General features: G+C 37.6%; 1 protein-coding gene across 1 annotated transcript in view; it reads left to right on the forward strand.

The window, feature by feature from the left end:
* Rtl4 (retrotransposon Gag like 4) overlaps window positions 1-20,092 on the forward strand; it is a 402,948-nt gene that overhangs the window by 314,178 nt on the left and 68,678 nt on the right. The window lies entirely within an intron of this gene.

Below are 20,092 nucleotides of genomic sequence, written 5' to 3' on the forward strand. Positions count from 1 at the left end.
CTTTTAACACTAATATCACCAATTTTATAGTAGTACTGGGAGATTAAATAAATAATACATATGTGCTCAGTACTACATGTGACATAATTCTCAACGTTTTCAACCACTAATAATTAGATTCTGGCCTTTAAAATCAGTTGAACAAACAAAAATAAAAACATTTTAAAGTAAGTAAATAGTTGTAGATGCTTCTGTGATAGGAAGTACACTAACAAGAAAGACCATGGCCAGGAACATAAAAAGGCCTGGAGACCATTTCAGTAAACAAGGGCTAAAGAAACAGAATATAGTGTATAGAAGAAAAAACGAGTAAGATACAGTAGAAATTTCTGTGAATTCCCTGAAGCCTTGTGTGTGTGTGTGTGTGTGTGTGTGTGTGTGTGTGTGTGTGTGTCCCTCAGTACTAATCAAGGTCAATGTATAGAGTGTGAAGTTCTAATAGGCATATTAGAGTTCATGTAAACAACAAAACATGTTGCAACAAGAGTATCTCATAGAATGCCTTACAAAATATTATATACATATCCCAGACGATAGTGGCAGTTTTCCACCAGTGCTGACAGCATAATGATTTCTCTATCAGCAGCGAAGCTGGTTTGATGAATTGTAAGACCACATTGACTGTGAGATTTGACAATATTCAAGTTTGGAAGCAGTAATCTGTGAATCCCACTAGGCCGAACAACATAAAGGATTCCATAAGCCTGAAGAGCTTACTGTTGTACCCTCTTAATTTCCTTTTTTATTTTATTAATTATACACTTTATATAGCCAACTCTCTCCTCTCCTCCCAGTCCTACCCTCCCTTTCTATTTCCACTATCCTCCCTCCCCTACTCTTCAGAGAAGGGGAGCCGCCCACACACAGCTCAGCATATCAAGTCGCGTTAGTACTGAGGGTATCCTCTTCCCCTTTGGCCTGGTGAGGTAGCCCCACCAATGGAAAGTGGTTGAAAAGCAGACAATAGAGTCTGTGTCAGAGTCAGCCCCCATTCCCCAGACTAGGGCACCCATATGAGGATTGAGTTGCCCATTGGTTACATCAGTGTAGGGGGCCTAGATCCAGTCTATGCATGGTCCTTGGTTGGTGCTTGTCTCCACAGGCCCTTCTGGGCCCTGGTGAGTTGGCTGTCTTGGTCTTCTTGTGGAGCTCTTGTGCCCTCTGAGTCTTTCTGTCCTTCCCTTCTTTCTTTCACAAGACTCCTCGTGCTCTACTCCATGTTTGGCTGTGAGTCTCTGCATCTGTTTCCATTGGTAGCTGGGTGAAACCTCTCAGAGGACAGCTATTCTACGCTTCCATCTGCAAGCATAGCAGTGTATCATTAATAGTGTCAGAGGTTGGCTCTCACCCACGGGGTGGGTTTCAGGTTGGACAAGGCATTAGTTAAACATTCCCTCTGCTTTAGTTTTGTTCCTGAATAACTTATAGGCAGGGTAAGTTTGGGGTCAAAGGTTTTTGTGGGTGGATTTTTGTTCCCCTCCTTCCACTATGAGTCCTGTCAGGTTAGAGGATGGCCTCTTCATTCTTCATGACCTCTGCTACTAGGAGACTTATTTACACAATGGAATATTACTCAGCTATTAAAAGCAAGGAAATCATGTAACTTGAAGGAAAATTGATGGAACTAGAAAAGGTAATCCTGAGTGAGGTAACCCAGACACACACCATATACTCACTTGTAAGCAAATATTAGTTGTATAGTTCAGGATAACCATACTACAAGTTATAGACCCAAATAAGATGAGTAATGAGGAAGACTCAAGGGAAGATGCTTACATTTCACTCAGAAGTGAAAATAGAATACACAGCAGAAATGGTTAAAGATAAGGAACAGGGTAAGAGAGAAACCATGGAGAGAAATGAGGGTCTATACCAGACATGTAGAGAACGGGGTCGGGAGGACAGAGGGCTTGCAGAGAGAAGAGAAACCTTGGGCAGGGGGTTCTCTATGACAAGCTGGAGAACTTTGACATGGTTCCTGGGAGGATATGAGGGGGACTTTAGTTGAGTACCCTCTTAATTTCAATGCCTATCCTATCTTTCTCTTGATCCATTGTAAAACCATTCCAGACCAAGTCTTCAGTTGAATATGAAAGAGTAAGCAAGGCATGGTGGCTCGTGTCCACAATTCTATAACCTTAGATACTAAGTCATTAGGATTGCCATGAATTTGATGTCAGCCTACATGACAAGTTTTAAACCACTCAGAGCTAATGTGTAGAAATCCTGTCTCAACTTTTTTAAAATATGAAAAACTAAAGAACATTAGCTCACCAACGCCTCATATACAACCCCTTTCCTAAGATCTAAGAGTGATGATTATAGACTACATCATTCCTTTCATTTTTCTTCTTTGTGTACTCTTGTCCTATATACAGAGCAATAAATACATTTAAATGGAAAGCATTATTTTCAGTGGAAAGAATAATGACTTTAATACTCAACTAAAGCCAATAAATAATTATTGAAGCCATACCTGTCTAGATTCCCATCTAAATATCTAGAAGAGGATGGAACAAGAGGAACATCAGAGAGGTGACACAGACAGTGTTTAGGAGCAGAACATAATGCTCACCAATAGTATAAAATATAAAGTATCATAGCAGAAATGGATTCTCTGTATAAAAGAAGGATGGTATAGCTAGTAGCCATGGAGGTGATTGGCAAGTTGTAACCTAGAAAGTTTAAATAAAATCTTATTTGTACATGGCCATACCAGGTCATTTACCTATTATCTTTTGCCGCAACTGCCCTATAATGGCAGGTTTAAATATCCACACTAGAAAAAACATAGCTTATAATGTTTTAAAATGCTTGCCATCTGGCTCTTTATGAAAAAAAAAAAAACCTTATTTTGCAAAGTTGGAGAGACCCAAGGCATATGCAAGGGAGTGAATGAGCAGAAATAAGGAAAGGATCCTAGGGTTTCCTTGATTTTTAAATTCAACAATTTTTACTTCTACTTATTGTGTATTTTTATTGTATCTATTATATCTAATCTTTTTTTTTTCAACTTGACACATCTAGAAAGAAGAACCGAAATTAGGTAATTACCTCCATCAGACTGATCTATAGGCATGCCTGGAGCATTTTCTTGATGGCTAGTTGATGTAAGCCTTGCCAGTCTTTGACAGGTATGCCCAACATCTGTAAGAAAATCAGCTGATGGTTGATATCCATGGGGAATTTCCCCCTTTTTGAAGAAAAAGGGAAGAGGCGTGTATGGGGGAAGGGAGGTGGGGGAGAGGACTGGGAAGAGAGGAGGTAGGGGAAGTGGGATTAAGAAGTGGGAAGCGATGAGGGAGGGGAAACTGTGGTCAGGATGTTAATTAATTAGATAGTTAATTAATTAATTGGTTAACCAATTAACTACTTTTTATGAAAAGAAAAGTAGACAAATATGCCTGGGAAGAAAAGACAGTAAAGCAATCTTCCTCCATAGACTCTGCTTCCATTCCTGCCTTGTGTTCCTTCTCTGACATCTTTTGATGTCAACCTGTAATCCAAATTAACCCTTTCCTCTATGAGTTACTTTTTATCCATGTTTACCCCAGTAACAGAGAACAAATCTAGGATCATTTATATCCATACTATGAGGCATCATTGTGGAAGAGGGGCTGGGAGGACTTTGAGATCCAGAGGTAGTAGTTACCTACAAGGAAACATTATCTTCTGCACACAGCAGAGAAGCTACCCATGTAAACCCATAGCAGTTTGGGCAGCATTCATGAAACCTATGCAGGCCCAAGCCAGATCAAATTCTAGCATGAGGAATGGGTGGAGATGGGGTACACAATCCTACCCCAAGCTGTGGAACTTTCCCCCTTTGTTATGTTTCCTCAAAGAGGGTAGCCCTGGTAAGTTCACTACATTCAAGTGGAAAACAACATAGTCAAGAAAATTTGAGCCTCACAAATTGATCATGAAGGAATAAAAAATGAAGAAGAAGAAGAGGAAAGAGAACAGAATGTAGCATGGATAGGGGACAGGGAGTTGGATCTGGAAAGAATTTGAGAATTAGGGTAATTATTATGAAAACATGTTGTGTAAAATTCTCCAAGAACTGGTAAAAGAAAAAAAGTGTGTATGAATTAAACCGGGTGCATACTATGCCTTTATAAATGTTAGTTAATAGCCAGGTGTGGTGCACATGCCTTTACTCCCAGCACTCAGGAAGCAGAGGCAGGTGGATCACTGTGAGTTCGAGGCCAGCCTAGTCTACAGAGCAAGTCCAGGACAGCCAAGGCTACACAGAGAAACTCTGTCTTGAAAAAAAAAAAAAAAACAAAAAACAAAAAAGGTAGTTAATATGAATATAAACATCATTTAGCTTGTTTAAATATTTGATAGTCTCTGTAATTTGCCACTGGCACTGTTCATAATTGAAAAATAATTCATGTGTGCATGCTAAAAAGTTCAAGCAGTACCAACATATTGACAATCAAATATAAGTTTAAAGCCCAAGACTATTATTTAGCACAGGATTGATTGCCTTGGGCAAGTCATTTAGCTTCTCTGTGGCTTAGTTTCATTGTCTGTAATAAGAGTCATACAATTTCTAACATGATAGGATTGCTGGCGGACAGGACTAAAATGTGCATATGATTCAAACAATGCCTAGTGATTGTTTTCCTACACGTTTGTATTTTCCTGTGAACTGCTTTTGTATTGTCTTTACCAAGATTTTATTGATTACAATATGGTTTTTCGATTTGGAAAAGCCTGTTGTTATGAAATTATTAAGCCCACTTAATAATTGGTTGACTCATTTTTATAATCTCAGCCCTGGGCATGTGAGGCAGGAGGATCCCAAGTTCAAACATTCTGGAATACATAGTGAAACCCTGTGTTTAAGGCTGATGCAGTTTCCTCAATATGGCAATTCTCAGTTTTATCTAACTCTTTTCGTAGTATTCATTTTTTTTTCCACAGAGTACTTTTAAATGCTTTGGTCTTGCCTTTAGGGCTTCAGCAAGTTGAATTGTGCTTTTAAAGATCTTCCTTGTGAGGGGGATTACGTCCCCCTATATATTCTCATAGGGTATCAAGTCTCTTCTTGGCTACTTGCTGTCCTTCCTCTGAGTGCCACCAGGTCTCCCCCTCCAGGGGACATGGTCAAATGTGAGGCACCAGAGTATGTGAGAAAGTCGTATCACACTCTCCACTCAACTGTGGAGAATATTCTGACCATTGGCTAGATCTGGGAAGGGGTTTAAAGTTTACCTCCTGTATTGTCCTTGGCTGGTGCCTTAGTTTGAGCGGGACCCCTGGGCCCAAATCTGCCTATCATATTGTTCTACTTGTAGATTTCTAGGACCCTCTGGATCCTTTTATTTTGCTGTTCTCCCATGCGTCTCTCATTTAGAGTCCCAATAGGATGCCTTCCCTTCTGTCCCAGTTTCCTGGTAAGTGAAGGCTTTCGTGGGACATGCCCCTTGGGCTAGTATGCAGATATAAGTGAGTATATACCATTTGATTCTTTCTGCTTCTGGGTTAACTCACTCATTATGATCATTTCTAGCTCAATCCATTTATCCACAAATTTCGGGAATTCCTTGTTTTTAATAGCTGAGTAGTATTCCATAGTGTATATGTACCACAGTTTCTTTATCCACTCTTCTACTGAGGGACACTTAGGCTGTTTCCATGTTCTGGCTATTATGAATAAGGCTGCTATGAACATGGTTGAGCAAATTTTCTTGTTGTGTGCTGGAGCATCTTCTGGGTAATTCCAAGGAGTGGAATAGCTGGTCTTGAGGAAGCCCTATTCCCATTTTCTGAGATAGCACCAGATAGATTTCATTTTTTCTTTATGCTTGAAACTAATCCTTAAAAATATCTAAGAAGCCGGGCGTGGTGGCGCACGCCTTTAATCCCAGCACTCGGGAGGCAGAGGCAGGTGGATCGCTGTGAGTTCGAGGCCAGCCTGGTCTACAAAGTGAGTCCAGGATGGCCAAGGCTACACAGAAAACCCTGTCTCGAACAAACATATGTATATATATATATATATATATATATATATATATATATATATATATATATATATATATATATATATATATATATACTAAAGAAGACATTCTGCATCTCTAAATGTATGCCAGAAAAACAAGTTCCTCATGTACAATTATTCTCATAAGTATCTTAGGAGTTTCTTTGATTCAACCAATTGGATCACGACTTTACTCCTAAGCCAGTCAATGTATCTAAGGAGTATTGTACTTCTGTGGACCAATCTTGAGTTATTTGCCCATTTTGAAACCTTAGCTTATGATTAGATGAACAGAAGGGGTTCACTCTTTAACCAGATTTAAAAAAAATAATTTAGAAACAAAATAACCAATATTTGTTTCCTGGTATATAAATCATACTGTTTTAATTTAACCTCATTTGTACTGTGCTCAAACTGTCATCGAGCATCAAGCGCAGCATTCAAGTAATGACATCAAAGATGCTGGCTGCTACAACCTTCATGGTACCTTAGCTAGTTATGAAATGATCTTACTGTAAAAGCAATGCTAATATAGCCAGTGTGTGGTACTTGTTAGTTAATCATCTTATCTCTAGACATGCTCATTTGTAAATTGAATAGTAGTACTGGACAAGCTCTCTAGTGATGTGTTACTTAAATTCAAAGGCCTATATTTTAGCCACTAGAAAGAATTAAGATAAGCTTTTAAACATGAACTGACTTAAATGCCTCAGACTCAGAGAAAAGATTGCTGTCTTTGCTTATAAAACCAATATTGTATATATACCATAAACATGATGTTTGTGGTTTTATTTTTTATAGTTATAGTGTTTGAATATTCAATGAGTTATAAAAAAATCACTTTAAAACCCATGCTAGGATTCATCTGTAAATTAATGGTCACTTTTTAGGTAGCAGATATACTTACTCATACCTAACTGGATTATTTTGTGGAAAAAACCACGGCAGAACTAAGATAATCATTAGTACTGTGTTTAAAGTGATTAAAAATATAAATCAAATTAATTTATGTAATTTATTCTGGAAGCTATTAGAGTATTTCTTATTTCCTTCCTTCCTTTCGTCATTCTTTTCTTTCTTTCCAGATAAGATTTCTTTGTATAGCACTGGCTGTCCTGGAACTCACTCTGTAGATCATGCTGGCCACAACAAAGATCTGCCTGCCTCGGCATCCCAAATTCTGGGATTAAAGGTATGTGCCAGCACCACCTGGCTAATATACATCTTTAAATTTCATGAATAAAGTTCAGCCGCAGTTTAAAATACCATGACAAGCCAATCTTTCTGTCTGCATCTTTGTATCCTACCAGATGCACTGGTTTCATCTTCATAACTTTTCATGTGCTTACGTTGTGGCTCTTAACCCCTGTCATTTCACAGTAGTAAAGGAGCTGCCCACAGTTCCAGAACTCCCACTGTCATTTTACGACATAGAGGAAGACAATTTTAAAATATATTTTATTAATTATTTATATTACTTCTCAATTGTTGATCCTCTCCCTTGCATCCTCCCATTCCTCACTCCCTCCCGCTTTCCATTACTCCCCTCCCCTATGTCTGTGACTGAGGGGGACCTCCTCCCCCTGTATATGCTCATAGGGTATCAGTCTCTTCTTGGTAGCCTGCGAGCCTTCCTCTGAGTGCCACCAGGTCTCCCCCTCCAGGGGACATGGTCAAATATGAGGCACCAGAGTACGTGTGAAAGTCAGACCCCACTCTCCACTCAGTTGTGGAGAATGTCCTGTCCAATTTTTTTACCTCTAGGTTCTGCAAAGCTCTTATCTACTCTTCTTTGTTGACACGAATTAAGTCAAGTGCTCATGATTAAATTTACTTTGGTCAAGAAAATGATATTTTATGATTCATCTAGAACAATGACTGATCATATGTGATGTTAGAAAGTGGATTCAACAAAATCCAAACAGTGCTCAATCAAAGTCAAAGAACACTAAATTTCTTATCAGTATTTTTTTAACTTAATTTTTTCTGAGAGTTAATACACGAGTACAATGTTTACATCGTCCTCACTCCTCTCTCATCTGCCTCAAAGTCCTCAAGTATTAGCCCAACTCCTTCTCAAGAACATGATGGGTATTTTTAAAAGGCATAGAGAAGTGTATGTGTACACCTATATAATTTAAATAATGTTATGTCACTTGAGCTAATAATTCTCCCCTCAAGTGGCAAAGACGATCAAAATTCCTAGTGCCAGGCATAGGAGAAACCTCCCTTCAAATTATTGGTCAGAGAGGTTAAAAGACTCCTAAAACAATGTAGACTCTTGCTATTCTCATTAGTTGACTTCTAGAACTTGATGTAAGAAGTTACAAGACACCCAACACTGGATTCAAGACTTTGAGGAATCAAACTGTAACTGACCAAGAGTAAATTTCTCAGTATTCCATGCATTGTTGGAATATGACTGCCAACCTGCCAAAATAAACAATGGTTCTCTGAGATAGCAAACCTTCAGAACTATGCAGTTTAGTTAAATAAAAATCTCATTTTTCTTTGATCATGATTAGATTTCAGAAGCTGTTACTAAAAAAGAAACAAACAAACAAACAAAAAACAGGACTTGCAGAAAACTATGCTTTGGGGGTTTCCCCTTTCTTGCCTCACAATAAGTCTTGGCAAGATACTGTAGCTTGAGGACTACTTCTGGTTACAAGTGTGATTTAATTTTGAACATTATGTTTTTTTCCCAGTTAATAAAAAACCTACCTATATGTTCAAACTTCCTTTATGTATTGTCATTTTCCTGTACAGGCCTGCAGTCCAGAAGGAGAAATTTTCTCTTTGTCTATTCTTAATGTTATGCTATTTTCCTCTGTCTCTTTGGAATAAAGGAGAAAATGCAAGACTTTTCCTTTCTTTTAACTTAATTGATGCTTGTGACTATTCTGTTATAGTTAATGTTGGCTCCCTGAAATTATGACTAGCATTGAAATCCAAGCTCCTTAACGTAGCATGTTTATGGCTTCTGAATTCACTTTCTTAAGTGCCACAACACCACACAGCATCCTGATGCAAGCCTCCTCCTCCACCATTAACCAGGACTAATGCACATTTTGAAAGCTACAATTTTTCAAATGGGAACAGTAATTGACTAAATCAGACTGACGTTTTTGCAGGAATATGGAAAGGCTCCGAGGCTCTTAAACACAGTTAATGCAGAATAATCATAATAATAGCAATTGTGATCAAGAAATGTAAGTTATGTAAGGATAATGTTTTAGCTTTTTCCTCCACATGTGTTGTATACATTAAGCCTGTTTTGTATGAACTACAAGCTACAGCCTCATTCTGTGGCTTTTCTGATTTCCTGTCCTTCAGCCACTATTTTGCAGATTTGACTGTTCATCCTTTCTCAGTTGATATCTGCTAACACTGGCACTATCCTCACTCCTTCTGGGTTCGTGTTCATCAAGCTATGTGTTTGGAACACAAGATTCCTTACAACATTGGTGTAATTCTTTTTCACTGTTTTAGGTCTTAAGTACTAGATTACTACACCAACGGAGATGGTATCAAGAACCAAAACACAAGGATTCACACGAACAACGGGAATGTTTAATATGTAACACAATAGAACACTAATAAGATATTTCAGAAACCATGAGACAGCAATTTCCAGGCAGCCACTGTTTTTGTTACATATCAAAGGACCCATATCAGAATAATGTTAAGAATTCTTTAAGGACATAAAAGAGCAAGCAAATTCTTTCCTTTGCACTCATACTTACGTTAGGTTTACATTTATATTTGAATTTTGTCCTCATTTAATCATCTATATTGCTAAGTTGCTTTATAATTTTCTGAAGGTTTTCTTTGTTCTTATTTCAATGTTTATCTTTGGCATTTGTTCATGGGAATGTTATGGCAAGAGACCTCATTAGTCAAAACCTTGCTTAATTATTTTGTAACATTTTCCCACTATGTATTATCAAAATATAGAAGTGTGTAATTAATCTTGATAGGTACAATAAGTCATTTAAGATAGCCATGGAACCCAATTCATAATGGGGGGTCTCATAACAATGTACCTGGAGCTATATATGATGTGGGGAGGCAGAAGTGAAAAAAAAAAGTCAAAGAAAAAATGCTTAGTTCATATAAATAAAATCTACTTTAAATTAGCCAGCACATAAGACAAAAAACATTGATAACACAAACATGCATACATCGTCTTATAAAAAAGTTCTTCCTAAAGTTTTTAACATTATATTGCCAATTGCACAGCAATCTTTCCATTTTAAATGAAATGAATTTTCCCAGCTCAGTTACTACTCCACTTGGTAGTATATGCTAAAACAGACAAGTATGCACACACATACACACACACATACACACACCAACTAGCAGTAGTTTTATTCAATATATTTAGGAGAATTCAATTATCAATCTTTCTACTCTTATTTGTTCCCTAGGGTCTATATTTTCAGTTATATTTTGTTTCTTCTTATCTCACTGCCTCCTAGTCCTGTCCTTGGGGAAAAATAACTGTAACAGTTTAGTTTTGGTTTTGTTTGGTTTGTTTGTTTGTTTTTTGCTTCAATACTCTAAAACATTTTCTCAAACTCTATAAATTTCTTTTAATCCTCTTTATATCAAGAATTCTGAACTTTGTTATGATTCTGACAGGGCTCTTCTGCAGAGACAGATGCAATACATTTGCTGTAAGGGAAACGAGACCCCATCATACACTTCAGTTCCTCCTACCTTGTAAAACAATCTTACAAATTCTTGTTTTACCACCCAAGGAAAGGCTTCTCCCACCATAGCTAGTCAAACATGTAGCATATCTTTCCAAGAGAGCTCTGCCTAAAATGATACGATTAAGACATTTCTAAGTTTTGCTCCCCTCTGTCCCAGTTTCCTGGTAAGTGAAGGTTTTCGTGGGACATGCCCTTGGGCTAGTATGCAGATATAAGTGAGTATATACCATTTGAGTCTTTCTACTTCTGGGTTAACTCACTCATTATGATCATTTCTAGCTCAATCCATTTATCCACAAATTTCGGGAATTCCTTGTTTTTAATAGCTGAGTAGTATTCCATAGTGTATATGTACCACAGTTTTTTTTTTTATCCATTCTTCTACTGAGAGACACTTAGGCTGTTTCCATGTTCTGGCTATTATGAATAAGACTGCTATGAACATGGTTGAGCAAAGTTTCTTGTTGTGTGCTGGAGCATCTTCTGGGTATATTCCAAGGAGTGGAATAGCTGGGTCTTGAGGAAGCCCTATTCCCAGTTTTCTAAGATAGCACCAGATAGATTTCCAAAGTGGCTGTACTAGACAAGTAGAACATTATGATAGGCAGATTTGGGCCCAGGGGTCCCCCTCAAACTAAGGCACCAGCCAAGGACAATACAGGTGGTAAACTTTAAACCCCTACCCAGATCTAGCCAACAGTCAGAACATTCTCCACACTTGAGTGGAGAGTGGGATATGACTTTCTCACGTACTCTGGTGCCTCACATTTGACCATGTCCCCTGGAGGGGGAGACCTGGTGGCACTCAGAGGAAGGACAGCAGGTTACCGAGAAGAGACTTGATACCCTATGAGAATATACAGGGGGAGGTAATCCCCCTCAGGAACAGTCATAGGGGATGGGAGTAAGGGGGAAATGGGAGGGAGGGAAGAATGGGAGGACACAAGGGATGGGATAAACATTGAGATGTAACAAGAATAAGTTAATTAAAAAAATTAAAAAAACAAAAACAAAAAACAAAACAAAACAAAACAAAGAGACACTTCTAAGTTTTAAAACTCTTCTGTCTCTCAGTGCCTTCCTCATTCTCCCTCGCTCCCTGCCTCTATCTCCACATCATTCCCTATTTTTCATCTTGGATGATGGTATTTCACTTTGGTTAGTTGGAATTTCTGTTATATGGAAACTTTTTAAAAATCCATTAACCACTTAGCTCAAGAGGCATGGATCTTTGATTAGAATTGTAATCTAAACTCTCTTCTTTAATACCTTTTGTATTATACCTTTGACAACAATGTATGCCATTTAAAAATTATTACAGACTCCCTTTTATCTCTGTCTGCTGCACCAATCCAGAGAATTGACATCTCTTGTGTGGATGTCGGTCTAGGATGTTACATATGCATGATCGTGAAACTACAACTAGAATATTTCAACTAGTACTTTTTTGATGTCCCCATGGAAAATAGTACACAGTCTTTTGCATGTGTTTATCCAATCAACAGATAGTGAGCTCTTCCTACTATTCCCTTGCCTAGTGATAGGCATCAAATGAGAAACATAGCTCTAGCCAGCATAGATTTTCCATGTAGTGGTTGACTCACATATTCTACAAGTTAAGGACCTAACAGACTACAATTTATTTTATGCTCTTCTCCCCAGCATGTTTAGTTCGTTATTCACATATTAGGGTTAAAAAAAAAACCATACAAAATTTCCTGGGGACTGGACTGATTTTCACACTGAAATTCTTTATCCTAACAGTCTTGAGAAAATTAATTACATTTTAGTTCTTTTGTCTGTATTATGTGTGGATATCATTCCAAGGACTTAACTGTATCTTTCCCACAAGTTCACAATAAAAACACAACACACAACGTTTTCTCTGCACTCACCTTGTCCCATTCTTCTTTCATTTCAAACCCTAATCCCTCCTTTCCTCTTCCCAAAGAAGAAACAAAATAATCTTATCAGGTATCAGGTGGGAGAGAGGAAGGTTTATGGTTTACAGAGATAGCGGGTTTAAGTCAGCCTTTGTTATATGAACACTTATAATTCAATGACAAGGAGCAGGAGGCTGACAATTTGGTAGCAAAGACCCAGGCAGGCAGTAGACCACCTCAACAAGGTTCTCTGACCTTTCCTATTTGCTGAGAAACCAAGGGATATATCGTCAATATTTTTTCTTCTTAAATGCTTGGAATGTCTGTTTCTAGGGGAAAGGGCTATAATTATGTGAAGCCTGTCACATTTCAATCAAAGATAAGAGGGAAAACACTAGAAAATGATGGGCTCACCTATATGGTAAAGTTCCCTTTAGTTGTTATATAATCTCTGAGCGTCCATCTGTAGAAGTTTGTTAGTTGACCACTGTGGTAGGGAGCTACCCCCTTGCTATATATAATCTTTAGATAGATCTGATTTTTGCATATGAATGATAACCATTGGAAAGTTAGAGACAAGAGACAGAAGTTAAGTCATAGTTTTTCTGCAAAAATAGACACTTGTTCTCTGCTCAACTTCATTTTGTGAAATGTCCTCTAATTTAAGATATTCCTGTGTTTGCTGCTATATTTTTTAATAAAAGCTCATTATCTGAGACACCATTAACCTTCAGCACCATTGACATAAACATGATGTACTCTCCATATTAAACACAAATTGTTCTGTAGCTTGAGGACTGACCCATAAACAGTAACTGCAGTAAGTGACCACATGTGAGATGTACAGCCAGAGAGAGCCAGAAATGCTGATGGGAATGGATTTTTCAAAAGGTAAGTAAGGATTAAGGGAAGCAAAATCATAAGGTTGCTTTAATTATTATAGAAGCATAATTGTTACTTTATAGACATTAATAGCAGCCCGAGTGTTCCCAGCATCAGTACTATGAATGTCACAGGCAGATTTATTCCTGACTTGAATTGAATGGAATAGGAAGGACACATGCAGTAGCAATATACTTTATTCAATGGCTGTAAAATTAATGTGAGCAGAGCTTCCATAATTCCTCATAAAGAAATCAGTGTGACTGTCTTGAAGGTTCTCTTATATGGTTTTCTTAACCCATGGCTATGATTTTAGTGTTACCATAGAAGCTTCTCTTTGTGTTTTGTCTGCATTGGAAAGTACCTACTCAAGCCCCCTATCCCCAACCAGCCACCACAGAATTTACTAGTATCCACTCTTAAACATGAAGCTGAACTGAAATTTTTTTCTTTTTTTTTTATTAATTTATTCTTGTTACATCTCAATGTTTATCCCATCCCTTGTATCCTCCCATTCCTCCCCCCCCCCATTTCCCCATTATTCCCCTCCCCTATGACTGTTCCTGAGGGGGATTACCTCCCCCTGTATATTCTCATAGGGTATCAAGTCTCTTCTTGGCTACCTGCTGTCCTTCCTCTGATGCCACCAGGTCTCCCCCTCCAGGGGACATGGTCAAATGTGAGGCACCAGAGTACATGAGAAAGTCGTATCACACTCTCCACTCAACTGTGGAGAATATTCTGACCATTGGCTAGATCTGGGAAGGGGTTTAAAGTTTACCTCCTGTATTGTCCTTGGCTGGTGCCTTAGTTTGAGCAGGACCCCTGGGCCCAAATCTGCCTATCATAATGTTCTACTTGTAGATTTCTAGGACCCTCTGTATCCTTTTATTTTGCTATTCTCCCATGCGTCTCTCATTTAGAGTCCCAATAGGATGCCTTCCCCTCTGTCCCAGTTTCCTGGTAAGTGAAGGCTTTCGTGGATCAAATGGTATATACTCACTTATATCTGCATGCTGAACTGAAATTTTAACATCTCAGATTTATTTCTCTGGCTTGAAGGTGCTAAAATGTCTGGAATTGATTACATTTGACCAGTACTGGAAATCAAAAGCCTCACAGTAATTTCTTGATTGATCAGTATTTCTGTAAAACACGGTAACTTGAAACAGCCTCCATATATGATATTTTCCTAATATTTAAAGAACACAAGTGGATTTTAGAAAATATATTTTATTATGCATGTATGTATATGTACACATATGTACATGTGGGAGATATTTGTGTGTGAGTACAGGTACCCACATGTCATTGTCCTTTTGTGGAGGGCAGAGGATAATGTTCTGTTGTTTATTTCTTCTTCTGCCACAAGTTCTGGAGATTGAATTCTGGTTGTCAAAGTTATGTTGCATAAACTTTTACCCACTGAGCCATCTTGCCTACCTCAGCAGACTTTTTCTTGATGGGGTAGTTACAGCATAATTGGATAGGCCTGAAAATGACCTCCAAAGTGTGCAGTAATACTTGAAAGACCAAATAACTAGTGGAGACTTCTCTGAACAGATGTAATTCTATAGGTTGGAAAGCAGTAAGAGGAGAAAGTGGTGCTAAAAATTGAAACAGATAATGAAATGGTTAGCACATAAAAAAGAGAGAATGAATGAGGTTAAACAAAGTCTGGGTTTTTTATTGCATAAGCTAATACACACTGCCGTAGATACTTTATGATTCAGTACATCATCTGAAATCAAATAAGTGTTGATATTAATTGAATTTAATAAATATTTTCTGCATATAACAACATATTGCATTAGTCAGATTTATATAAAAGTGTCAAGCCTCTTATGGAATTTAGTAACAGTTACTTGTTATTTTATCCAGCATAATAGAATAAAGGCGAAGCTTTCATTCTGTTAAAGAGCAGTGAATAGCTCCTATGTAATCTAGTCTTCCATTGGAGAAGGGGAAGCTTCTCAGAGGAGCTTATTTACATGTTGATACAAGAAGCATCAGTAGAAGTACGCTAAGGAGGACATTGTGTATGAAAGGACAAGTCACAGGCAAGACAAACAGCAAAGATGGAAAACAAAAGAAAGGTTGGCAGTTTCACAGAACTGAAAGGAAAGTAAGTCTACTTGGGACACAATGCCAAACCGGGAGTGGGGTGGGGTGGAGAAGGGGGATGAGATTGGATTGGAGAAATACACAGAGACTAAGTCCTCAAAGATCCCTGCTAATGCATGTAGATTTTATTTTAAAAACTGAAGGTCAGATATTCAGTGTCACACATTCAGCTTGAGAGCAATACTAAATGTATTACTATAAGTGTCATTCTTGCAACAAAAGACTCTTTTGTGCAAGTCTCAGACATATATTAAGGCTTGAAAACCACCAGTGGGATGTATTTTTGGACAAATCACTTAATTTTAAAATATTCATACATTCCCTAGGAAAGTCACCTCACTCAAGCTGTAAAGAAACTACCAAGGAAGGGAGGTTTCATGTCAATTCAAAGATGTTTAGCCTGAAAATAGGGCAATTGGAACTTTAATATCCCTTTGGCTTGAGTGCTTCTGATTTATGTACTTTGATATTCTGTCCTTCACCATTTTGCTATTTGTTTACTCCATGGCTGCCTAAGTATACGGGCATTGGGAATGTCTAAACCATAGCCACGTAGGCAAGTGCTCTAGATTTGCTACCTGATTTGATTATCTTCAATTGTTTCTAGATATCTCTATCCAGCCAATTGAACCCAAGTCAAGATCCTCCTAGCCTTCTTATTCATGGCAACTGTACCTTCTGATAGAGTCAAGGTTTCTGGCTGAATTCTTCAGGAAGAGTATGCTCCCTTTTGTGTAGAGCATATGCTAAACTCTACTACTTGTCTTTACTTCTGATTCCTCCCTGAAATTTAGAACTGGCTTTGAGCTGTGGCTTATACTACAGAAACCTGTTAACTACTTAAAAGACCCATAGAGGCACCTCTCTTTAATCCATTAAATAACAGCAATAAATTATGATTTCTGAGGCAGTATGATTGTAAGGGAAACAGATAAGCATCATCAGATCTGAGTTTAGGTCAGTTCTTCTCTACCTTGGTTGTGGAGCTTCAAATAAGTCACTTACTTTTGTTGTATTATGCAATTAGAAGTAAATGATATTAGAGTACTCTGAAAAAAGATGTTCAGAAAAGATAACATCATGATAATTAGTATAAGCACATTGTTACCACTACATTCATCATATATAAGCCTGACATAAACTATACAGATCATACACTCAGGTATACATGCACTGGGTTATACCTGACGATGACCTCTGGAAACATCCTAGGCTCCTTTATGCCCAGTAGCTGCCTCAGAGAAAGATATGGGATAATGCTGAAGTTTGTAGCAGAAAGTATGCCCATGTGATTCAGTCTATACCAAGACTACTCTTCAGGATAAGGATCTGTTTATTTGTTTGAATCAATGACTTAGTTCATAATATGCTATGCTGCCTTCCAAAGACGTCTGACACACATTTCTCATGGACCTCAGTTTGTCAAATGCCCTTTTAAAATCAGGCCTGCTTTTTCTTTATAGCTCTGCAGAATTGTGCAAGCTTCATATACATTGGTGTTAACAGCATTTGTAAATAGTCCATCATATTTTGTTTCTTTGAAAACACTGTAGATTCCTAAAGTGCCAAATGTCAAGTCTGGAAGCCTAGTCTCTGACAGCTTTCATCCACAGTGCAACAGAGTCCTGAAATGAATATTTTGACCTGAGGACACAGGTCACAGAGTCTCATCTGTGGATTTAGTGGAAAGAGACATGTAGTTTCCTTTTTGGCAGCTACTTCCTTATGGAGCACAGCCAAGAAACAGAAAAGGTATACAAAGTACTATTAATGGCCCTAATAGCTGCTATATGCCTAGCTGCTGTATCATATAACACTTAAATTCATTATACAGGAAGACATCTACTCCATTATTAGCCTATGAAAATTTGGTTTCATTTTTCTGTATACAGTTTTAGCATAATTGGACACGTTCTTTATCTGTATATAGCAAGTTCAAAACAGCAAAATAAGAAATGAACAGAGCTAGGGGCTCCCCTACTCCCATTCCTAGGTGATTAGCATCAATCACACTGTGATTGTAAGTAATGACACATGAATGGAAACTGATAAGTAAAAAGACCCAGAGGAAAAAAATGTCAATTCTTTGGTACTTTCGAATGCCAAGTAAAATAATAACACCTGTCCTTCTACTTGCTAAAGCATCATTACATGAAAACACCATATTGTGTTTAGTGATAAGATATAACTTAAGAGAGAAAAAAAATCTCTTAAGTTATATTAAGTACTTCATATTTAAGGAGGTGTAGACTTAAAAAACACAGCTTTTTCCTCCGTGTGTTTTCAATATCAAGGATAAGCAGCATGTTGTACTAATAACTACATTAAGACTCAACACACACACTCCACCCCAGTTTCTTCCGTTGGTTCAGTCATCAAACATGACAAAGCATTCTCCTAGGTAGTCATCAGTGAAGACACAGTTTTTGTCATCTGGAGATCACAGTCTCATAGGAGAAGTCAAGAGTGACATGTGATATTGTCGAACAAAAAGCCAATGATGAATACTAAGTACCAGATTAAAAAGAACCAATTTTAATGATTTTAAACATTGAGTCTAGTCACTGTGGGAAGACCAGTGTGGAGAGAGCAAGACTAGACTCAGAATGCATGTTTAACTAGCTCTTCTAATGATCCACAGGAAAGGAAGATGCCATAGTGAATCATTAAAATAATAAAAATTTCATATTCTGTATGTCTCTGAGGTTTTTGAAGACCTTATCTATTTTACCATATCTTTCTATAGAATCATATCTATCTATTGCACCTAAGATGTATATTCTTGTGATAAAAATGGACTAGTAATTGATATGACCATAATTTTATCAACTAATAATTAACCTGTATAACTTATTTATCCTAAACAGCCAGCAAAAGCACTTTCAAAGTATGGGAAGTAAACCTTTTATTATAATTGAGTTATATAGTACAACACCTCACATTAGAGTAGAAATATATATATATATATATATATATATATATACATATATTAGTGTGTGTGAAGAATAGTCTTACATTTGAATTCCATACCACTGTATCTAAAATTAAATTTATTTTGCTTCAATATACCATCACATTAAAAATAACCTTGTCAGTGACAATTGAGGCATTAAGTTGAGGAGTAGATTTAGTTTTTGTTCTATCTTCCCTATGTATTTCTATATTCCCATTTCTTTCTTTTCAACCCCTATGTCCAATCCTAAGAATGTAAGGTAAAGGAAAGGAGAGAGATTGCTGAGTCTAACCTTGTTTTCTCCCTAGACAAGACAAATAATAACTTGTAATCAACTCTCATTGATAATAACCCTCTATAGCCCAAGAAAGCAACCAAAAACCTATCCTACCCCCTTAAAAGAAATGGGGCATCATTCTCTTAAAGTTTCTTCAGGCTGATTTGGGAAGAGTGATGATGCCTTTGTAGGGGCCCAAATAAAATTGGGGAAATTGTTAAACAGGCTAGGAATAGCATTTGTGGTCCAGTTTAAAAATGTTGAGAAATTCCATGCTTAATTAGAGTCCTGTGTTGGACAGTCTGAAATGCTGGACCAATTGGGATTGGAAGCTTTCTTCAAAGTGTCCTGGAAGCTCTGTTTTCTGATGAGGAACAGCAACGGAAGCACTTGGTGCTGGAACATGAAGGATGCAATATGTCAGTGTCCAGCATACTGAGAAGAGTGAATCCTGTCACGTCTGATACAATGTCAGTATCCGGTTCTTTTGTTCTGGAAACATATAATTTCTCTCAAGCATTATTCAATCCTAAAATTATAAGTGTATTAGGTGTGCGTGATCCACAGAACAACTAAGTATGGTTTTTTTTTTTTTTTTTTTGCTCTTTGTATGAGCAGAAAAAAGACATCTGTAAATCTTCATTCATTCACTGACAATGAGACAGGCTAATTCCTGGCAACATCCAGCCCACCTCGAAGAGGATGATGAGCATCAAAGAATCTCCTTATGGAGATTCCTTCAAGTTGGCAAACAAGCCACTGGGCAAAATGTCTTCATTTCTACACAGACAGAATTCTGCTTTAAAAACGGCAAGCTTGGATGTAGGCAGTCAATGGCTAAACTCTGCCAAGATAGGGAGATGGGGTAAGCAAGTTCTCAACAGTTCCTGCCTCACAAATATGTATGTCAGATATATTGGGCCAGAAGGCTGAATATGATGCTCCAATGTTATAGAGAGTTTTGGGACATAATTCAGGTATTAAACTGTCTCTGTCACCTTCTCATTTCAAATTCCTCAATGGCACTCCAGTATACTCAGGTACTCAATTTTATTCCTTATTAAGTCTCTGATGCGGTTGAAGAACAGATAGTTTAGTTTTATAGTTAAGCTTAGTTGTTTAGGAGTTAAGATGATTTTCATTCTAGATAGATGTTTTAAGTTGATAATGATGACATATGATATTTACAATCAGAATGTTAGATGCACTAAGATAGGAAAGATGTTTTATTCAAGGCTGTCAAATACAAGTATCCAAAGCACT

This window comes from Acomys russatus, chromosome X (assembly GCF_903995435.1).
Source record: "Acomys russatus chromosome X, mAcoRus1.1, whole genome shotgun sequence".
In the NCBI taxonomy this organism is placed as follows: Eukaryota; Metazoa; Chordata; class Mammalia; order Rodentia; family Muridae; genus Acomys; species Acomys russatus.